Source organism: Corvus brachyrhynchos, unplaced genomic scaffold, assembly GCF_000691975.1.
Source record: "Corvus brachyrhynchos isolate BGI_N302 unplaced genomic scaffold, ASM69197v1 scaffold44, whole genome shotgun sequence".
Taxonomy (NCBI): domain Eukaryota; kingdom Metazoa; phylum Chordata; class Aves; order Passeriformes; family Corvidae; genus Corvus; species Corvus brachyrhynchos.
Genome location: NW_008238359.1, coordinates 8,163,203 through 8,178,512, shown reverse-complemented (window position 1 = coordinate 8,178,512; position 15,310 = coordinate 8,163,203). Strand labels below are relative to the sequence as shown.

The following is a 15,310-nucleotide window of genomic DNA, read 5'->3' as shown; positions in this document are numbered from 1 at the left end:
GCTATATCAAACACAGATTTCTTGACATCTGTCAAGCATTTTATTTCTCAGTCCAACCATTATCACTTTCTGACCAGCAATGAATCTTTAAAGAAAAATGCTGTGAGAAAAGTAACTGAGAAACAGTTAACTGTGTGTCTACAGTTAACATGCTACATTTATTACAGTGAATGAAAAAAATTCACTGAAGAATCGCTATTTGTCTTATGATTAAGAGTTTCAATGAATCATTTGCATTTGACTGAAATTCTTCCATAAAAAACCTCATTAAAGATTTCAGAGTTCTCAAACAATTAATGGGATAGGATGCTGATTATTTCCACGCCAAGAATACTTGACAAAGAAGGTTATTTCTGTAATAACTACTTGTATACATAATGATTTCCAAATGTAATCATTCTAATGCATTAAAGGTTTTGTACTACAATTTCATCAATTTGTTCCATGCTCAAATTGAGTCTTTAAAATAATGTACTCTTCTGCATGAGGATGATCAAGATATCTTTTATTTTAAGCAATGTACTTTCATGAATGATTAAACTCCTGTGAGATTTATACCAAGGAAAAGAAAAGGAAACACTTCCAAAGTTCCCTCAAGAAAAATGATGCATATCTTCTAGGAACATAGCTTAGTTTTTTATTTTGTTCTTACTAGAGATTTAAAGGGCAGATTTGGAGTTTCCCGCATACAAAACATTTCTTTGGATAGGAAAATGCATCACGTGCTTGTTTTTTGACAGACCAACTTTTTCTAGAGATAAAGCTGATTTTGGAGACGATGTCCATGGGCCAAGTTGTTCTCAAGAATTTGTCATCTTTAAGATTACCAAGGGAAACAAGGAAATAAATTCTCCCTGGATGAACTATTCTACCTATTGAATTTATCAGACTAGCCAAGCATCTAAACAAAAATCCATGATGACCCTGAATTCTTAAAAAAACCTATCAGCAACATCTTACATCTACATAAGACTTCTAGTCCCAGAAGGCTTCTACAGCTACAGCTCCTCATATGCTATCACCTTCTCCTTGGAGGAATCTCTTCACCTATTTTGGTGAAAAGGGGAGAAATATTACTTGAAGTAATGCGATGAAATGAACAAAGGGAAGTGGACTCTGCTTCCAGGATTCCAGACTCGTTACAAGATGTATCAGACCACAGAAGTGACACCCAAGGGGAGGTCACAGAAATTAGAGTGCATCATTACAATTACATGGAATAACCTGGTGCTGGGAAAAAGCTGAAAAAACAAAACTGGTATTGCCTGCATCAAGCAGTTGTAAGTATTCAAAACTGTTACACCATATGGGAGACATCTATCTACTCACTGCATGAGTTTAAACAGAAATGACAGCACAGATGATAAACTGGTGTCATTCACACAAGATCTCCCCATGTCTAAAAAGAACAAAAAGATACAGGCAAGAAATTCCTAATTATGAAAGAAGTTCAGCCCCACTAAATTGATAAAGGAAAGATTTCAAATTTGAAATATCCCCATTCATCACATGCATAGTCACTATGGATATTTATCAAGCACAACCTAATCACAGTAAGGAATATCCTAAGTTTTACAGAATCTTCCACTTCATTCCTAATGTGCCATTGTGAACTCTACCTACTGTCCTCTCAAACAAGAGATCTCTAGCTGTAAATTATAGAAAGTCTCTGTCCTCATCAACTTCTTCAGGCAGAGAAATTCACATTCTTTTTTATGACCAAGAGCTAACATTTGCAACTGAGTATCATGAACTCTTAGAATGAATAGTACTTGTCTTTCATCGGTAAAACTAAAACTACTACTGCTGCTCGTTCTCACAAAACTACTGTTACCACAAAGGAGGCTTTTTGTTTCCTTTTGTTTAATGTAGAGCCTTTTTGACTGCAATAATTGTCAGAGTGCCTTCAGACCTGAATTTTCTTCTAAAAGAGGTATATGAATACATAGCAAGTATCTACATCTACAACAGAACTGCCTGTATTTTAAATGTAGCAGATCTCAGAAGATTTATCACTCAGATTCCACAGCCAATCCTAAGGGCAGGGAGCAGACCATCACCATCAGTTCTGCAGACCTGATCGTGAAGTATGTTGATTGTGAACCATCACAACTGCTTGTTTTTGCTTTAAGACAGCTCTACATACAACGCCCATTCTGGGCAGTTTCATCAGGCTGTTCAATTAATGTGTAGGAATAACTGTTCCTATGTGTGTGCAGTTATGAGGCCTTTAGTTTCCTCTCCTGTTCTCTGTTCTCACACATTCCTGAAGTCAGGGACAGATCATGCTGTCCAACACTACAGCTCAAAATATGACTACACATAAAAACAGGTCTTAATTACATGGTATTAATATTTATTTAATTATTTTAATGTATTGCCATGGATATGAATCTGGTTCTTTCACATTACAAAACTGTATTTCAAGAAGTTATGAAGAGTAGTCATCAAAACTGAAAAAATAAGTACAACGGTTATGTCGAACGCTACCCACAGCTTTACCAGCCCAGTCTCAAAGAAATTAATTTCCTGAGTTTTATGAAAACCCTACTGTGTTTCTTCCTCCTGTATTCACTACTCCATGCCACAGATACATAATAATAGTAATATTTAGCAGAATGTAAAACTGCAGTTTCAAGACATTGGGGCAACCGAGAGAAACTTGACTTTGTACAAGAGACCATATCTCAGTTTTAGTTCTTATCTAACTGTATTGAATTGTCACACTCTGCTATGGTGTAAAGGCATTATCTACAGAAAGCAACTCACAGAGAAAAATAAACCCAAGGAAATTATGTTAGGCTGCACTCCTAGTTATGATAGAAAGTCACAAGGGGACAATGATAAGAAATGACCCTTCCCTTTTTTCCTATCTTCAGTATGTGTTGCAGCCCTTACAGACACAGCCATATGGACAACTCTCCAAAGCCAGCTTGGAAATACAGCATGCATTTATCCAAAAAAAGTCAAACCCACTAACAAGTTGCAGAAGTTCTTGCACACCTCTCAAATGGTTTTTCTCAAATTTCCAGGGAAACATCATGGTCTTGCAAAGGGCAGTAGATATTTATAACTGTGATCTTTAAGAACATCCACAAAAGTGAAGAGGAATACTGTATTCAATATAGAAGTTATTTACAGTAAAACCATCCAATAACAAACGAAGTTATGTCACTCTCCTCACAGAATTTCATACTTTGCTTTGACTTTGTGAGTTAAAACATCTCTCTCTTCATCCTGGCACATGCAGTCCTCAGACCATATAAACAAGTTGTTTTGTTAAACTCCAAAACATTGCTTGACCCAGTATTTCAGCTTGGAGATAATTTGCTATATAAAACCTTGGAGGTCTTACACACCATGCTTTTCTATGATACCTGTCACTTTTCCTGTTGGAGTATTTTTCCCATCTTAACAAATAAACAATTATTGTTCTACTCCTGTTACAGAGTTTGGAAATGCTGGAAGGTGAACAAGTTCACTCTACACAACATGTCCCATAATACTGCAGGACATAGTCACAAGTCCCAGCTGACACCGACATGGCAACACCCCTCCAAAACCTCACTGTACACTGGATAAGATCATCGCTGTCTCCCAAATCATTCCTCTGTAAAAGGAAATTCAGCATGTAGATGGAGAAGAAATGGCAATGTTTTTCATCTCATCACTTTATAATGTGGATGGAACAACCAGAGATGTAGGGTGGGCAACAAGGCAGATATGCCTTAGTGCTCAGATGCAGTCTTAGTGACACAGAAGAAAGAACAGGACCAACACAAAAATCCTGACAATTTAGTCAATACATCAGCCTATACAATCTTCAGCCAATGCATCACCTTGCAAACAAATCACCAGTTAAAAGGGGTCAGATGTGTGATTGAGACATTTGAGCAACACTTAGCATTGATGCTTAGGATAATGCTTTTAGCACATTGCAATGTGCTGAAGAAAGGAAAAGGCCATCAGAAACAAATCAAAACCCACCTGAGTTACCTTGCACTTGCAATTAGTGAAGCCTGAAGTTACTGGAGTGCAAATGAAGAAATGTAACTTAATAGCAAACAGCGATAGGTCTAATGTCATAGGAGTAATGCCAGGCATGTGTGTGGATGAATACACGTGTGTGTCTGGATCACTGAACATGACATAAAATCAGGAATAGTTACAAATTCAACAGCATGACTAATGCTTTATAATTTTTTAGATTGTTTTTTTGTAGAATTTGATGATGATCAAAGTGAAGGATTTAATCCATGCTCTGCCTTCAGTTAGCTCTCGTTTCACAGAAGGGTGCTCACAGAAATAAAACCTCTGCGTGCCTGCGTGTGCTGAAGTAGACAGACAGTGCTATACAAATACATATATAGTGCATGTACAGTCAAATATTAGATTATGGATATGCATGTGTGTGACATTTTGCATCTACCCCATAAACTGAATATTAAAAGTTATCCTAAAATGCACATATTTAGAGAGGTATATTTAGTCTAAGGTTTACTGATGTTCATTCTTTCCATATATATGCGTTATTTGAAGTGGTTTTGTTGGAAACAAATTAATTCATTAATTCAAATTTCTTCTGTGGACTTGGCCACAGAAGAAAAATTCATAAGGGGCTGTTAAGTGCAAAGGCTATGGCAGAGGAAATCTTGAAGCACTGGAGAGCTTGAACAGTATTACACAGAGGGAAAAACTGCTCTGGGTTTGCTTCTTCTGATGCTTATTCTCTACACATCCAGAACAGCCCACGGCTGTAGGTGCGATAGTAACTAAACTGACCCTTGGCTTAGAAGAAATTCACATTTTCAGTACTACAGCACTTAGGGACCAAAAATTAGGTTTCCACAGGCTATTTTGGGACACAGATTGAATTTCCCTAATATGGCTGTGAAGCCAAGTAGAGTTCAATAGCCTTCTCCTTATGAAATTAAATTATTTTCATTCAACCTGTGGATGGATAACCTTACCTGAGCTGTTTCCTGAGGCACTGCATAAAAGATAACAGAATCTGGTATGGAGAGACTGCATATTTTACTGCTATCTCTGGAAGTGCTGCAAATTTTATAGTATAAAGAATTTTTCTTTTTTTAAAAAGAAATTCTGAAGTACTCCTTTATTGATTTCTCATTCTCAAACTTTGTTTAGGTGAAATATGAAAAAAGTGTAAGACAGGTAACAAGCAGGCTAAAGTAAAAGAAGCCAAATAAATTTTTTTTTGTTTTAAGCTGAAGGCTGAGTGTCTTCATAGAGATATGAAGCTGAGACAGAAAGCAACGTCATCCCCTTCCCTGGCAAAAGATTAATAGGATACAATCTACTGCACGTTTTACTGTCCATTATTAATTTTTTTCCCCTGCTCCGCATATCCATAAAAAACATTTTATTAAGAAAATGCAAGTGGGGGATGGATGGGTTGGAAGCGTAACAAGGGACTTCAGGTTATTATGCAGGGTTTAAACACAACCTCAGGACGTGCTGCCTGGCTCCAAGTCATAGCAGTACATGCTTTACACCATTCCCACTCACAGTGCAGTCGGGATCTTCCTGGGACTCCCAGGCAGCACAGGGCCACACATGTCCCGTGCACACACACACAGAGATGGTCTGGATGGATTAGCCGAAAGGAAATCTTCCTCATCTGGAAGATTTCCAGACCCTAGGTGATGAGGGAAACCTTCTCCACATTCAGATATTGATCCTCATCTTCAAAGAGAACAATTTTGAAATGAAAAGAAGAATATGAAATTAGACACCTTTCTTCACTGAGTTCTTGTGCCCTGTGAGATGCTCTGAGCATCCTGCAGCACTGCTCCTATCCTGTTACAGTCCAAAGTGGATGTGCTTCCCAGTCTGCCTTTTTCAAATACTGTAAGGAACAGGAATACAGAAAGAAAACCTCAAGAAGATATCAAAGGAAACATTCTGTAGAGTTAGCCTTGAAAGTTCTGCTTGGAAAAATAATGCCTTGGGACTGCTTCCTGGAAATAAAGGCCTTTTAACCCAACCAGTTAAACAGACAAAAGGAATAAGTAAAACAAACACTGTTTTTCCAAAAATGTTCCATAAATTCAGTGACTGGTTATACACACTGCTCATTCACCAAAGCCCCAGGGCTGAATCGGGAGAAATTCATATGGGAGTTTTCGGGTTTACTAGAAATCGAAAATATTTATTAACATTACACACAAAGGTATGAACACAGCCTCTCCACGCATTTATGAACACAGAAGAGAGTACGCAGCTGCTGAGAAATACAGCCATCAGCTGTCAAATGTCCCACTATTCTTTGAAAGTAAATTTAAGTCTTTAGATGGATAAAAAAAAAAGGGAGCCACAATAAATAGCATTAGGATTTGCACTATATATTCAGGAATGTAAAACTATCGCGTATTTCTAACCATAGAAATGTCGAAATGAATAGCAATAACCAGGGTAATTCTATTATCCACAGGCAGCGAGAGGCATTGTAAACACTCTAACAGCACATTCATCTCCTGCAATAAATTAGGGATCGACAAAGCAAAATTGAATTTCAAAGATAAATGACAGAAAACGACGTACATTTTACTTGGAGATGTAAACAAACATATCATTTTATATAATTACACATGTAAACCTCTAATTTAGAAAGACTGTATTCTGATCTAAATGAATGATACTTCATTGAACAAGAAAGAGAACCCACCAGGCGAGCCTGTGCAATTACGTGGAGGACTGCTGCTTTATTGTTTTTCCTGAGGTGACAATGAGAGTGGAACGACCTTTTTGAAACAAGCTAGGTATAAAAAATGATTGCTTTTTAAAAACAGTTACATTTTCTAATGCATGGTTACGTCTGGGAAAAAAAAAAAAACAGGAGAAGCTGAAGCAAAATCTTTTTGTTCTTCTTTCATTGTCCCTTCTGTCTCTCGTTAAAGAGTTCCGTCAGCTTATTGCTGAAAATATCAAAACTCTGAACAAAATGCACAGCAAACATTCATTTCAATGAAGATTTTGGATTACACTTTCCTTTAAAGGCAGATCCTGGCTTTTTTTGTTCCTAGAATATGTTTGAAGTGACAATATGGTGTGCCAGTCTGTTCTGCCTGTAAAACAGGGGACTCTAGAGGGACTCCCTTTCATTCTTTAAAACTCAGCCAGTGCAGTCCTCAGGAACTGCAGGCAAAGCCACTACACTTTTCTAAATGTTCTTCACTTGTGGAGTGCCCAGGTTTTGTGTTCTGTATATTTCTCCTGGAAGGTTATTTGCGAACACGACTGTTGAATATCCTGGTTTCCAGACTGCATTTATGAACAATTTGCACCTTCATTTTGGTCAACTAAACAAGACAAGCTGTATTGGCTCCCTCTCACCTAATGAATTTGCCATTACCTTCCCTGCATTACAGTTCCAGCCTTCCTTCCTCCTAAGCCTGATGGATGGAGAACACTGTGCTCCAGATAACGTCTGTACAGCCACACTAAAGCAGTCTAACTACTGATTCCCGTGGATGCATCTAGCAGGGAGCAGCAATCTAGTACTAATCCTCAAATACACTGTTTAGTTTACTTCATTAATGAATTTCTACTCTTCAAACTCCTAGAGATCCTTTCTTCTGGTTTTTTTTTCCTTGTCCCCAAACCCTACGGTTTGGATGATGCCTTCCAACTCTGGATGAGAGCAAACTGCCTCTCTTGATGCCAGCACCACTGAAGAAACCACCATATAAGATCATTTGTCTAGCCAATACTTGACATAATCTGTTAATGTATGCCCTTCAGCATGCAGATTCCTCATTCAAGACTCATCATTTTTATTTCCTCTTTAGCCAGGCCCATATGCAGTATCAAGTCAACAATTAATCTCCAAGTCCTCGTGCCTCATAAATTCTGCAGTGCAACTGTATCAAATGCATTACTGAAGTCTACGTAGATGACATACAAAGTATTTCTTAGAACATCATTTATCTTGTCCATGACATCAAGATAGGCTGATACAATTTACTTCTAATAAACCCATGACCACTGTTATCCTGCTTTCTATTTATTTTCATGTTTTTAATTATTCTGTCCTTCAAAATATGTTTGAAAGCCTTGCAGTTGACAGAGGTCAGACAAATAGTTCTGTGACTGCAAGGCTTATTTCTTCACCCTGTCTTCCTGCTCTTTGCTGCTGAAATTTTATTTGTTATCTCTGAGCTGCATGGCTTAAATCTCAGATTTTATAATACCCCTCAGTAGTTACTTGTTACAGGAGCTGCATTTAAAGTGCCAATTCTTTCACATTTCTGGAGCAGAAATTATCATAGTTATTCTTACTTGATATAAGAGTGATAGCAGTGAGGTATGTTTGGCCAGGAAGAAACCAAATCCAAATTTGCTTTGGACAGCAGGATAATGTCTGCAAAGGTTGCCGTACCAAACCACAGTCACCACCTGACTGTGGTCACTTTGGACTGGAAATAGCTTCAGGCATCTCAGTGATGTGCTCCTTGAAAACTCATGTGGGATGAAACTCAAAGTGCAACCCAAAATGCTTGCCCTCTAAAATAATCCCTCAGGACCTACCCTTAAGATTGCAGACACAGTCTGCAGTCCACAGCTGCAATATTTAAATGGTAATATTCAATGTGCCCAAGCTGCTCTGGCCTCTGTAGCACAACTGATGAGCAATTTCTCGGCGCTTCATCGTTGCCTGAGTCATCTCTTGGGGCTGTGATGCTCTGGAACAACTGAGCAAATGCCCTTGAGGGACTCTCCCACACAGGCTTAGTGCTTCTAAAACACTTCACAGAGAATGCTTTGTAGGATAAGAACGTTTTCAAGTTTAAATCCTTTATTTAGGCTCAAACAAATATGTAAGAATAGAAACAGCACTCCCATCTTCTTTTGCTTTCTTCTCTTCAGAAGTGCAGTGCCACCTAAAAACCTACTTGCTAATACGATGCCTCAGCACAGATTTTAACATCTCTCTGCATTGCTTCCATTTTCAGGGAGAAATTACAGAATTCTATTTGGGTTATAATTAGCATATCATTATTAGTGGCAGGAATAGCTATAAATATCTCTAACTGGTGGCTAGCTTAGTAACCAGCACACATCATCATTAAACAATTTTCTTTAATTTTTTTGTGCACAAAGGCCTTGTAATTCTGCAAAAGCAACGACTGATCCTAACTAGACTCTGGATATAATTTATGCTAATTAATTTCACTGTTTGCAGGAATGAAGACTTATATAATATCTGTGGCAGGGGTGGTGGTATCACTTTCAGTGGAAAGGGTCTATGCAAATATTCTGCACCTTGGGTGTGGATACATCATGAATTCTTGTTCGATCTCTTTCTTTGGCATATTATGACAAAAGAAGGAAAAAAGAATAATAAAAAAGTCTCCAATGTATGCTTTGTATAAGATAGGCCACAGCATGATGAATTCCTGGTATTTTCCCTTCTCAGTTGTGGAGGAGGTGTGGAGGGTGGGCAGGGCACAGCTGTCAGTTTCTCCCCCTAATCTACACACCCTCGTTACCTTTTAGAGAGAAGTGATTCTGCATTTTTCCCTCAACCAAGCACTGTTCTTGACAATGGAAAAATAACACCAGCTTTTTCCCCAAATGTGTTAAGAACCAAAAGGTGCTGATTTCTCATGACCATCAATTGTCTCCAGCTCAGTAAAGCCACAGTGCTGGAAGAGTGGTGCCTTGTGCTCCCTGCAGATTCCCCAGGTCAAGTCAATCTCATCTTCATCTCTAATAAGAAAATGATTCATTGGCAAGGTGATCTTGCTGATTTGGAGGCAGAACACAGAGCTGGGGAAAGAAGCTTCACAGAGAAGATATATGGCCCTCTTTCATGACATGCAACTCGCACTCAGCACTGTCAAGATCTGCTGCCCTTCCCACGGTCGTCTCCTGCCTGAGAAACCATACTGAGACACCTCTGTTAGATTTCCTGCTCACCCTCTGTCTTGGTCTGTAACCCTATATGGCACATTTTCTGTCTCTGTGCTTCAGTTTGCCCTCCCATAAAACTGGGATAATGGATATGTTTCTTTGTAAAGTGCATTGTGACCTAGAAGGAAGAAAGTTATTTCTGTAGGATATTATTAACTAACAATATCATAAAGCTCAGCTACAACAGCACTAAGCATTTTCTAAAATTTGCCCTTTTTTTGCTTCTCTGAGCATGGATTTATAAACTGTTACCAAAAGGTAAAATACAGTATTAGATGTGGCCCCCACATCATTGGCTCAGCACATAATAAACAGCAAAAATACACAGCAAAACTAGAACAGGAACAGTAGCTGCTTTTCACTGTGAAGCCAGCCCAGTGCCCCAGCCTTGTGAAACAGCTTAGTCCTCTGCGTAAATCCAAGTCTTCTTAGATGCCTCCCCCTTGCACAGGTCCCTTTTAAAAATATGATGGATATGGATGAAACAGGAATGGAAACGTGTATGTGTGAAAGCACTCAAAGAAACTACAGTCAGGTTTAAAGGAATGGTCTATACTGCTAAGCCAAGGAGACATCTGGGGAACATACTGTTTACATCTGGGCACACAGCTCTGATAAGGTCCCAGCATTGACCTGTCACAGCATGAGATCTCTGGTTTGGTAACAGAAGGAGGGCACAAAGCACATCACCTATACTATCATGGTAAGAAAAGGACAGATGATGGCCTTAAAGAGATCCAAGATGAGACAGTCAGCAATGAGTTACAGAAACAGAAATAAAGAAATTTGCAATGCAAAGGTAACTGTTAATTCCTGAATGTTTAGGAGACCTGTTCAAAAAAACCCCAACTTGTTCTGTTCCTTGCCAGTGAAGAAGAACCCAAGAGACAGAGAGAGGACTTCAGTTTCCCACGAGAGTCATCTTGGCCACAGCACTTGGATACATGTGCCTTGGTGTGCACAGTATGACAGTGTAAGAAAAAACAAGTTCCAGATCAAGTTAAATAAAATAAAATGTCCTTCTCCCTTCACAAGGTCTCACACTGAGTTTTGTTACAATTAATTGTGGCACTCTTGTTTCAGCTAGTTTTAATCTAGGCAGATTCTCACTGAAATGGATGCCATGTTTAACTATCCTGCTGACCACAAGCTGAGGAGAACCATAAGGATAATACATACACCCATTGTGAAACCTATTCTGTGCTAACCTATCATGACTCAAAAGCTGGTTGTTATTGCACTACTGGATACAAAGGCTCCGAGGCAGAGTGGGATGCTTGGTGTGCTCATTTGCATCTCATTACCCAGCATGCTCTTCCTCCTCGGTGCTATTTTCATAGTGGCATTGTTGTCCGAGCCCTGGGAACAAGTGAAAAGATTTGGTGACTTTGGATGCATGCAGTTCTTTTCTACTTGCTTTGCTCTCCCTTTATAATGAAAGGCTTTGCAAAGTGGTGGAAATGAATCGATTTTCCATTTTTAAGGCTGTATGGGTGTGGGTTTGGTTTTTTTTTTTTTTGTTGTTTTTGTTTTTGTTTTTGTTTTTGTTTTTGTTTTTGTTTTTGTTTTTGTTTTTGTTTTTGTTTTCCCAGTAGTTTAAGCTATCAGGAGCAAATCTTGAATAACAAATAAGATTACAGAAATGTGAGCCTAATGTTCCTCTCTACGAGGCGCTCAAGCATGAAGGCTTTGATCGAAGAGTAAGAAATGAGATTTAACTTCCTTCTGATTTAAGTTTCATTTGTTCAAAGAACCTGTTTCAGCAAAATGTGATTGCAAGCTCATTATTCAGTGAAGGGCAAATATCTTCAATCGCAATCTAGTAAGATCATCAGCTTTTTCTGTGTTACAAGCCTCAGTGAAGAGAACTGAACATACTGGCTTCTGTCATTGTCTACATCTGAGACTGTGATGATTTCACTCCGTCCAATTCATTTCAAAAGCTGCAGCTTCCAATTAAATGTATAAGTTGTCAGCCAGAGTAAGTGTCTATCATTTGAGCCAGATCAGTTTTGGTTTCTGGCAGTTTTACTGCATCAAAGGGTTGATTTACAGATCAGTTACATTTTATTCAGTACTGAAGGGAATAAAACTGCCTCAAACATGGGACTCAAAACAACACTAAGTTACCTGTTTTCCATAGTTTTCAGTATGTTTTAATGAGCTGGAAATAAAACTTCATTCCTCAGTGACTCGATAGTTTTCAACATGCGCTTAAAAATAATTAAAAAAAAATAAACTTCAGACAAATCTAAGAACCTTAACATCATGTTCTTTAACAACATCTAGCACACAAAGATTACATTGTACCCTATAATTGTCAACGAATTCAGCACCAAAAGCTTGTGTGAGGTATGAGGTCAGCCCCTTCTCAGGTTAAACAGATTTCTCCTATTTTACAGATAAGGAATCTTAGCTATTAAACTGTGTGTTGAAGACTGGTGCTGGGCACAGCAGAAGAACACTGAAAACACTTCAGTCTCTCAGGTTCATGTTTTAAGAATCTGAGCAATTTTGAGAGTCATTCTTGAGATAAAAAAATGGGTAAATATAGGTAAAAATAAAGCACAAGTACTTGACATAGAGTCTCTGTGCAAGGAAAAACGATTAGTTTTGGGGTTTTTAAGACTCAGTAGTTCCTTAGAACATGCAAAGCATTTGCTCCTTGGGCTTCTTGTGGCAGGAGGCTGAGTGGCATTTCACAGCAGGATCCTGTGACGATGCTTTGAAGTGTTTGTGCTGTATAACCCTTGATGAATCAATTAGGCCTCCTCACTCACCCAAACTATTCTTTTTAGTTGCAGTATTGTTTTTACAGCAACAGCACAGCCCTAAATCTAGAAACTGGTCCTGTAGGATCCAAAAGGATCAGGTTATAACTGCTGTAAGTAGTGTTTGATGAAACTAAAACACTCAGAAGTAAAAGGTAAATGGGTTAGGTTTTTAAAACATTTAAGATGGAGGAAATCGCTACCAGGTAGCTTCTAAACAGTATCTACCCTTTATCTATTGAGGCACACTGAGCTAACAGCCACTGTGTGGGGAATCATGGAGACACGCAGGAGTTGGGAACAGACTGGAGACTGCTTGGCAGCTGGGATGGGGCTACATTAGAGTCGGGAGAGCCACAGATCCAATCCCACAAACAAAATCCTGCTATTTTCAAAAGGGCCATGATATCTGGTAACAGCGACTGAGTGTGCTGCTGAGGACCTGGGCAATCCTGGTGGCTACTTTGAAGAGTGGTGATGGTGGCTCAAAACCAGGAGTGCACAGAGAGCTACAACGGCCTTTTCTCTTCCAGAAGAATTGCTTGTATGAGCAGACAGAAATGAATCAAGGTAGCCACAGTGTGAAGTAGCAACATAATCAACAAAAGTTCATTAAAAAGTGAAATGAGCAAACAGTCCATTAAAAGTTCACTAAGACACCCGATGCCCCAAAATAATTTTGCTTTGTCAGTTAGAGGACAGAGGCACAAAAAAGTGAGAGTAAAAGCAATTTTAGTACATGGATTTTTCCAAGAGTCAGTAATATTTCTTCAGCCACATCACCAAAACCTCTCTTAAAGCCAAGGGCCAGCAAAGGTGCCATGGAGCAGAACTGGCCCCTGGTTAAGCAGGACAGGTAAGACCCACTGCACTTGCATCCTACCCAGCTGACAAACATCTTTGTACAGTCAAAGCAGAGAAGCAGGCACATCTTAAGCATGATTTATATGGGTTTTTTTAGATATCCAAGCTAAGAGGAGATAAAACGTAGTTTAGAAGTGTCTCTCTCCCTCTCCCCAGTCACTATAAAGGCAGTTCACAGATGGTGCAGATCACTACAGTTTGGTAGGGAGAGTCACAGCCTCTAAGCCCTAAAATAAAAACCCTATGAGGCAGATGAGGGAGGCAAACTGGATTTGGGGCTGTCAGTGTGGTTTTATGGCATGAATTAGAGCAGTCCCAGAAAGAAGGGAAGCAGCTCTCCACCTCTTATTTTAAGCTACATCACTCTCCTTCCCATCATTGATATTTCTCCGGGAGGGCCTGCTGGCTGGCTGTTTCCCTGTCTCTGTGCAGGAAGGGACCTCTCCCATCCCGTGGCTCAGATGGTTCCATCATCCTCCAGCCACTGCAGTTCAAGGAGGGAAGGCAGCACCTGCGACCCCTATTTCTGCCGCCACCATAAATTCAACTTTCCATTAAATTTTTATTTCTAGGTCAAGACAAGAATGATAGATTAAAAACAAAAATGGCTGAGCATTCAGTATGGAAGCTGCTGCAGCACAGCACTTTGTCAAGACAAGAATGATAGATTAAAAACAAAAATAGCTGAGCTTCAGTATGGAAGCTGCTGCAGCACAGCACTTCCAGCCTGCCAGACCCCAGACAGCCTCCAAGTATGCCAGTTATTGATTTTCGTACCAAAACATTTACACTGGCACAACCCCCAGTGAGTGCAATTACATGGGTATAAAGGTGCTTTATACTAGCATAGATTATGAGATAAACAAGCTCATTTATACCGCTGTAACTGCATTCACTTCAGGGTATTTGTACTGCTTTAATGATACCAGTGTAGTTAAAGCAATACAACTTGTGTCTACAGACAAGACCTCAGCCTGATGGTAATTAACACGGGCATTTCCAGCCACCCTGAGCAGCTGAGGTTAGTGTTAGAAATAGCGACTGACCCATAACAATCTGCAACAGCATCAGAAACCTCTATAAAACAGCTCCACCTTCAATTGCTTTTTTCCACATTTGCAGGAAGGATGTTTATTGTGCCCCTTTTACCAGGCGGCCCCAAGAGCTAAAAGTTGCTTGTGGCCACTTTTCTCTCACGTCTGGACAGCAAAACAACAAAAAATAATCAATTCACCCAGTGGCATTTTGCTGTGAAATAGCGAAGCCAGCACAAAAACGCTGACAGAAGTGGCGGTTAACCCTGCGCTACCCTCATTGTTCCTTATTCACCAGCTCCGAGTACTGGAGCAGCCCGCGGAGCACGGGAGAGAGGGCTCTGCCATCTGTTGCTAGGGCTGACATCACCCCTGTTTGCTCAGGCATTGCTCCTCGGAGCTGTGCTTGCATCATTAATCAGCACCAGCCCTGTGCTGGCCCATTCAGCAGTGCCTCGGCTGTCAGCTCTGGAGAACCTCGCTGCAAAACGGAGCTGCCAAAGTGCTTGGCCTCACTCGGAGAGAGGTTTGGATACATCAAGATTGCTTTAGACAGAGTATTTTATTTGTCAACTCATCCTGGGAGAAAGTGCACCCTGCACAGTACACAACTTGACAAAGGGAGGAAAAACAATCCCAGAAAACCACCCCCATCTCCCATAAGCACTCTCCACAGGTTAAACTTCACTCCAAGCCACAAAAAAC

The 15,310-nt window shown here is 39.7% G+C and overlaps 1 protein-coding gene across 1 annotated transcript in view; it reads right to left on the bottom strand.

Annotated features, from left to right (window-relative positions):
• Positions 1 to 15,310, bottom strand: part of FAT3 (FAT atypical cadherin 3) — a 338,586-nt gene that overhangs the window by 137,782 nt on the left and 185,494 nt on the right. The window lies entirely within an intron of this gene.